Genomic DNA, 8545 nt, shown 5'->3' with positions numbered 1-8545 from the left:
CTCGTACCTTGTTCCAGCGTCGAACATGGGTAAGGGGTGTTGCAGACTCCAAAACTAACCATGCAACTTTTAAATCAACCAACCGCTATAAGATTTAGTGACTGTATATCATCAATATAAAAATATCATTCAAATTCATGCTTGAATAATTCATTAAAGAAGACATAAAAAATTAAAGTTGAGAAAGTCTTAGTGACTCTTGAGAGAGCCCTTGTTGGAGATGATGGTAACATTAATGGTGATAAAAGCACAACCGAAATTGAGATTTTTACACTTTTGAAAATTCACAGAGCTGAAATCTATTGGATGCTTTTAAAGATAAATCAAAATAAAAAGAGTTTTTGTATCCCATTCTAAGAAAGTTAAAGCTATAGTAAAACTAAAGAAACTAACAGCCACCAAGTAGCTAAGCTAAGAAAGGAAAGAACTCAAAACCCAAAAAAGGTGAAAAAAATAAAAGAGAAGGTAAAAGGATGATAAATGTGGCTCCTTCATGTTTGGCATCAAGTGTGCCTTCAATATAGCAAATTTTCAACCCTAATATTTTGACAAAAATGCCTTTGGAGAGCTTGAGTTGACTAGAGTTGGTATTGGACACAAAATTGCACCTGTAGAAGTTTTCACCTTGTCAAAAATTAGTGTTGTGACGCTAAAGCTTTACTGTCGCGAAATCCTCGATAGTGGCACAATCTTGCCTTTGGGGGTTCTCGATGTCATGACATATCCTTCTTCTGTAACAACACACTAAACAGTGGCACAATCTTGAGTTACGACCTCAAAGGCTTGAAGTCAAGACCTCGGGCTCGGTGTCACTACACAACACACTTAGTGTCGCAACATCCATGAAAAACTGCTCCAGGTTGGTTTCTGTTAAGTGTGGTTTCTGCAAGTTTACAGGTCAAATTGTAATATAGATGTGTTACAAAAGAACGCTTGGTAAGTATTCTGAGGATCGTACCCAAGGGATTGCATGTAACACCCCTTACCCGTATCTGACGCCGGAACAGGGTACGAGGCATTACCGGACTTAAACTCAAACGAACATTCAAAATCCAGAAATGAATTTCCACTCAAATTTAGAACTTTTTGTAAACATTCATATCATCCTTTAAACAAGCCAACGAGGCCCAAAACGTGCTTTGGAAGCTTTTCGGGACTAAACCGAGAACTTTAAAATTTTTTTACAACACTTAGGAAATTTTCATGCTTTGGAGGGTTACACGCTCGTGTTGGTAGGCTGTGTGGTTCCACACGCCCGTGTGGCTTGGGACACGCCCGTGTCCTCAGCCCATGTAACTCTATGATTATGACATCATCAACAAATTAGGGTTACACGGCCAAGGCACACGCTCGTGTGCTAGGCCATTTGGGCGATTTAATTTCATAATTTTCCCTAAAATAGGTGCAGACTTCACACGCCCTAGGGTCGTGTCCTTCACACGGCTGAGACACACGGCCGTGTCTCTACTTGTGACAATACAGGGGACACACGGCCGGATCACACACCCATGAGGCAAGCCGTGTGTCACATACGGCCTAGACACACGCCCATGTGTCTACCTATGTGGACAAAAACAAGGCTATTTACCTAGCCTTTTTGCCACCCTTACTTGCACCAACCTACACAACATCAAACAACACCAATCCAAGCATATACACACTACCAATTCAGCCACAACCAAGACATCCACACATCAAATTCATGCTAATTTCTATCACATACAACATCTCATACTTATCATCACAAATCATGCAATCACCACTTCCATGGAAGGCATCATCATATGTATATATACTTAACCAATATTAACCAATACCAAATGGTCATTTACAAAATGAATCAATTACCATTACAAGCCAACACATTTGGCCAAATCAATAATGACACATATCACAAAAAAACCAAGTCCCTATACATGCCATATTCAAAATAACTAAACCAATTATACCCAAATGATCAAATTGATAGTGTAATCGATGCTCTGACTACTTCCAATCCCCGAGTTAGCTTGGCGACACTATAAGAAATGAAAAGGAAAGGGGGGTAAGCTTTAAGCTTAGTAAGTTAGTATGTAAATAATAATCAACCTTAAACATACATTAACATACATAAAACATAATGTAAATTAGCACAAAATAATCAAGTGATCATAGACTTATCTTACTCATTTCCATCCTTACCAATAATGCATCTTAAACCGAAATCATTTCTCAAGAGTTTTGCGTACATACCTGTACCACTTCATCACATAATCATAACCTATCACATCTTTGACATAATCTTTAAATCACCTGTTGAACCACTTGAAATACTAAAGGATACTCGGGAATTACATACACATAGAATCATACCAATGCCTTATCCCAGATATGGTCTTACATGGGATCTCATATCGATGCCAATAGCCTAGCTATGGTCTTACACGATTCTCATATCGATGCCATGTCCCAGACATGGTCTTACACGAAATCTCATAATGATGCCATATCCCAGATATGGTCTTACACGTAAACTCATAACCCTAATGTCATGACATTTGTATCCTAACTATTCGTAAGGTTCAACAGGGAATTTCTCCGTATCGAATCTTTATCGAACGAATCCATAATGATAATTATACAAGTCATGCAATAACAAGATATTAAATACATAATATAAGTTGCATTATTTACACACGAACTTACCTCGGTACAAAATATGGCTAACTAATTCGATTTAGTCCACAACTTTGTTCTTTCACCGGTCCAGGTCTAGACTCCACTTGTCTCGATCTATAATAGAAAATTTAGCTCATTTAATTATCACATTGCTTAAATCAGCCCAAAACTCATACTTTGGCAAAATTATAGCTTTTCCCCTAAACTTTTACATATTTACAATTTAGTCCTAGGCTCGTAAAATGAAGGTACTCATTTTCTTTGTTACCCAAGCCTAGTCGAACCTATATCATGCTCATATCACCCCACATTTTTCATCAAATCAGATTTTTACTACACATTTTACAACTTTTACAAATAGGTCCTTTTTAGGTGTTTTCATGAAAAATCACTTAATAAAAGATGTTTATCACACGTCAAACTTTCATAATCTACCATGAAACATCAAAATACATGCATGTTAGACGTTGGTCAAACCCTAGACATCAACTCTAGCTCAAATAATTGGTAGAAATGGCTAGATCGGTTGATAACAACTTCAAAAATGTAAAGAACATTAAAAACAAGACTAGAATGCACTTACAATCAAGCTTGAAAGTTGAAGAAACCCTAGCTATGGTGACCTTAGAAATTTCGGCTATGGCATGGAGAAGATGAGCAAATTTTGACTTAATTTTCCCTTTTTATTCTTTTATTAACCAAATGACCAAAATGCCCTTTTTACTAAACTTTCAAATTTTACTTATTCATGCCCATTTTTGTCCATAAAAATAGAAATTAGTCAAATTGCTATTTGAGGACCTCTAATTAATAATCCATAGCTATTTCATGCTTAAAACTTCTGGAATCACATATTTTGTAACTTTTGCAATTTAGTCCTAAAAATCAAATTGGACACTCTATCAACAAAATTTCTTAACGAAACTTTCATACAATCATGCAAACATATCATAAACCTTAACACATTCATAAGATAATTATTTTTACTTTGGATTTGTGGTCTCGAAACCACTATTTTGACTAGGCCTAAAATCAAGATGTTACAACTGTCCCCCTTAGGGATTTTCGTCCCCGAAAATCTTACCAGTAAAAAGGTTTGGGTATTGTTTTCTCGGGTTCCATGTAGCCTCTTCAACCCCATGTCTTTGCCAAAAAACTTTCACAAGGGCATTTTATTCCTTAATTGTTTGACTTCCCAAGCAAAAATCTTAATCAGCTCTTCGCTATAAGTCATATCCGGTCAAATCTCAACCTCTGTCGGTGAAATCACATGTGAAGGGTTTGATCGGTACTGGCGCAACATAGACGCATGGAACCATCGTGAATCCTTTCCAACTAAAATGGCAAAGCCAATCGATATGCTACAGCTCAAATGGCAAAGCCAATCGATATGCTACTAACCCTATTCTTTCAATAATCTCATACGGTCCAATAAAACGCGGATTAACTTGCCCTTCCGGCCAAATCTAAGAACTTTCTTCCACAAAGATACTTTCAGGAATACCTTATCACCGACCTGAAACTCAATCTCTTTCCGTTTCAAGTCCGCGTAGATTTTTGTCTATCCGAAGTAGCTTTTAAACAATCACGAATTGTCTTCACTTTTTTCTCAATTTCTCTGACTATATTGACCCAGTGAATCTGATTCTCCCTGAGTTCAGTCCAATACAATAGTTTCCGACATTTATGACAGTACAATGCCTCATAAGGTTCCATTTTCAAACTTCACTAAAAACTATTGTTGTAGGCAAACTCTACCAAGGTTAGATATTTTTCACAACTACCATCGAATTCAAGAATACAACACCGGAGCATATCCTCAAGAATCTGAATTACTCACTCAGACTAACAGTCAATTTGTGGGTGAAAAGTGGTACTAAAGTTTAACTTTGTACCTAAAACTTCTTGCAACTTTTTCCAAAACCGCGAAGTAAACCTCGGATCTCTATCCGATATAATTGAAATAGACACTCCATGTAATCTAACAATTTCACCAATGTATAAATTAGCTAACTTATCAAGTAAGTAATCGGTATGTACCGGAATAAAATGAGTCGACTTTGTTAGCCTATCAACCACAACCCAAATGGCATCTTTCTTTTTCGGTGTCAAGGGTAAACTCGTCACAAAGTCCATAGTGTTTCGATCCCAATTCCACTCGGAAACCATCACAAGCTGAAGTAAACCTGAAGGTACTTGGTGTTTAGCCTTTACTTCCTAACAAATTAGACATCTCGAAACAAACTCAGAAATATCTCTCTTCATACCCGGCCACGAATACAATTTCTTCAAGTTATTAAACATCTTTGTACTGCTTGGATGAACAGATAAACATCCACTATGTGCCTCGAGCAAAATTTTCTGACTAAGCTTGTCATCTTTCGGTACACAGACCTTATCTCGAAACATCAAACATCCATCAGAACTAATTCAAAAATCTGATTCCATACTCGATTCACATTGAGCTCTTTTGGCTTGCAAATTACTATCACGTTTCTGAGCTTCGAAAATATCTTGGAGAAACATCGGTCTAACTCTCAATTCAGCTAGAATCGAACCATTATTGGATAAGGTCAATTGAGTGTTCATAGCTCTCAAAGCAAACAAGGACTTCCTACTCAAAGCATCAACGACTAGATTCCCCTTTCCCGGATGGTAATCAATTACTAACTCGTAATCTTTTAATAATTTCAACCATCTCCTTTGCCGTAAATTCAAATATTTTTGATTAATTAAATACTTTAAATTTTTATGATCTATATAAACATGACATTTCTCACCATACAAATGATGTCTCCAAATCTTCAACGCAAACACAACGGCGGCTAGCTCCAAATCATGTGTTAGATAATTTTTCTCATGCGACTTCAATTGCCTCGAGACATAAGCTACCACTTTGCCTTCTTGCATAAGCACAAAACCCAATCCATTCAAGGATGCATCACTATAGATCACAAATTAATTTCCCGGCTCAAGTTGTACTAAAACCAATGCCTCAATCAACAATGCCTTCAACTTCTCAAAACTCTGTTGACACCTTTCTGACCATTCGAACCTGACATCCTTCTGTAGCAACTTTTTCATCGGAGTAGCAATCATGAAAAATCCTTTAACAAAGCATCTGTAATAACCGGCTAAGCCTAGAAAGCTTCTAACTTCGGATACATTCCTTGGCAGTTTCCAATCAACAATTGCTAAAATCTTCCTCGGGTCAATTCGGATACCATCACCCAAAACAATGTGCCCCAAAAATCTAACTTCTCAAAGCCAAAACTCACTTTTACTAAACTTAGCATACAACTGTTTATCTGTCAAAGTTTGTAAAACAGTTCTCAAATGTTCAGCATGCTCAGACTCATTTCGAGAATAAATCAAAATATCATCGATAAACACAACTACAAACTTATCTAAGTATGGTTTAAAAATTCGATTCATTAAGTCCATAAACACAATGGGAGCATTCATTAAATCAAAAGGCATAACCAAAAATTCATAGTGACCATACCTCATCCAAAATGTAGTTTTTGGTATATCCGAGTCTTTAACTCTCAACTGATAGTAACCGGACCTCAAGTCTATCTTTGAAAACCATGTGGCCCCTTTCAATTGGTCAAACAAATCATCTATTCTCGGTAAATGGTACTTATTCTTTATGGTAACTTTATTGAGTTGTCAGTAATCAATGCAAAGTCTCATAGAGCCGTCTTTCTTTTTCACAAATAATATTGGTGCACCCCATGGAGAAAAACTAGGTCTCGCAAAACCTTTATCTGTCAAGTCTTGCAACTGAGCTTTCAACTCTTTTAATTATGTTGGAGCAATTCTATATAGAGCAATTGAAATAGGTGCAGTGCTAGGGACTAACTCAATACCAAATTCAATTTCTCTAACTGGAGGCAATCTGAACAACTCTTTTGGAAACTCATCCGAATACTCACATACTACCGGCACTGACTCAATTTTTAACTCAGACACTTTGGTATTCAACACAAAGGCAAGATAAGATTTGCACCCTTTTCTCATATACCTTTGAGCTATCATAGAAGAGATCACAATTGGCAATCTATCCGATTCATCTGATTTGTAACACCCCCCGTATCCAATGTCGGGACTGGGTACAAGGTGCTACCGGACTTAACTCAAGCAATCGCATATAAAACTGGATCCTAAAATTTTGTTTAACTTGAATCTTCTCAGTTACATACTTTATATCCTTTAAACGGGCTCACGAAGCCCAAAACATACATTAAAAACGGTTTGGGACTAAATCGAGAGCTTAAGAAAAACTTGGAAAAATTTAATGCCCTAAGGTTCCACACGCCCGTGTGGCTTGGGACACGCCCATGCTCCTAGCCCATGTGCAACACTGACCTTTCAACACGGCCATGGCACATGCTCGTGCGACCCACCCGTGTTCAATACTGTCTTTCGGCCAAGGCACACGTCCGTGTGGCTTGCTCGTGTTCAACACTAACCTAGAATTTTAAGTGCAGGGGACACACGGCCTAAACACACGCCCATATAGACCCTAATAGGCTATTTTCCAAGCCTCTGGTCACCCTTTTTACTACATGTACTTAATGGTTACCAAATACCAGGAAAAACGTAATTATACTCTTAGGAATGCTCTTTGCAAAGCTTAATGCATTGGAAACCTCATATCATTGGTTTCATGCATGCTAGATTATTATTCCCATCTTGTATTTATAGGTTTCTATGTCAATATAACACATTCAAAATTTGGCTCGTTCTTGTGACTCATTGCCAACTATGATAAACCATCATATGTAAAAACAAGCAAACGTAGAATTGTAGGTCATAGCCTACTTCAAAATAAGCCAATTCCTATGGCAATATACAAAAAGATAGGTACATCTTTACATGCCTTTACTTGCCAAATCAAATGACACATATAACAAAATACTCAAAACCCTATAAATGTCATTGAACAAAATAGAAATGTCTTTATACCAAAGTTGTCCTATTTGATAGTGTGCCAGCTCCCCAACCGTCTTCCAATCCTCATAAGTCGTTGAGCTTTGAAAGAAAAAAGGGAAAAGAGAGGGGTAAGCATTTACATGCTTAGTAAGCTCGAATAATCGGAAAGTAAACTTACCTAGTAATTAGCATACATCCATAATAGATAAAGAAACCAACATGTATGAAATGGTTCCCTATCACATGCACTCAACCAATGAGTTAGCCACATGACAAAGCATCATGTAACTTATCTTAGATGAGCTTATCATTCAGTATCTCATTTTACGCATATATCTCATGATAATCCCGTTGAGTTTCTAGGAAATCTTGATGGAGTATCCATTAACCGTCAATTCATACAAATGATCAATTATAAATATACACTCCCGCGAACCTCACATTTTATGGCTGGATTACCAGTCCAAGCTAAATCCCCCATTCTATAAACTCATAAGGTGATGTTGGGATTACCAATCCAGGCTAAATCCCTTATTATGACAAACACTCTTAATGAGCTCGGATCTGAATTACCAGTCCAGGCTAAATCCAGACCCTTATCGGATTACCCATCCGGGCTAAATCCATAATGCACATGTATTCTTCGGGAGGCTCGATCATTCAAGGAACACCCGTCTGGGCTAAATCCTTACTACAACACATGCATGATCTCAATTCACATGTCACTTATGGTTTATCCATCGAATTCCCTTTTTAACCTCAATCGGGACATTTATCAACATGTCATTAATAAGGATGCATTTCATGTCATCAATAAATGAAACTATCATACATTTATAAATCATACAATTATGCATATTATAAGTTTACTTTAAGTCATTCGAACTTACCTGGTAATCGTTTTGGTTCTGTGTTTCAGTTATTCCGAAACCTTTCGTTTTCCTCGATC

Source organism: Gossypium arboreum, unplaced genomic scaffold (genome assembly GCF_025698485.1).
Source record: "Gossypium arboreum isolate Shixiya-1 unplaced genomic scaffold, ASM2569848v2 Contig00168, whole genome shotgun sequence".
Taxonomy (NCBI): Eukaryota; Viridiplantae; Streptophyta; class Magnoliopsida; order Malvales; family Malvaceae; genus Gossypium; species Gossypium arboreum.
The sequence above is the reverse complement of the archived record's forward strand: the minus strand, read 5'-3'. Positions refer to the sequence as shown.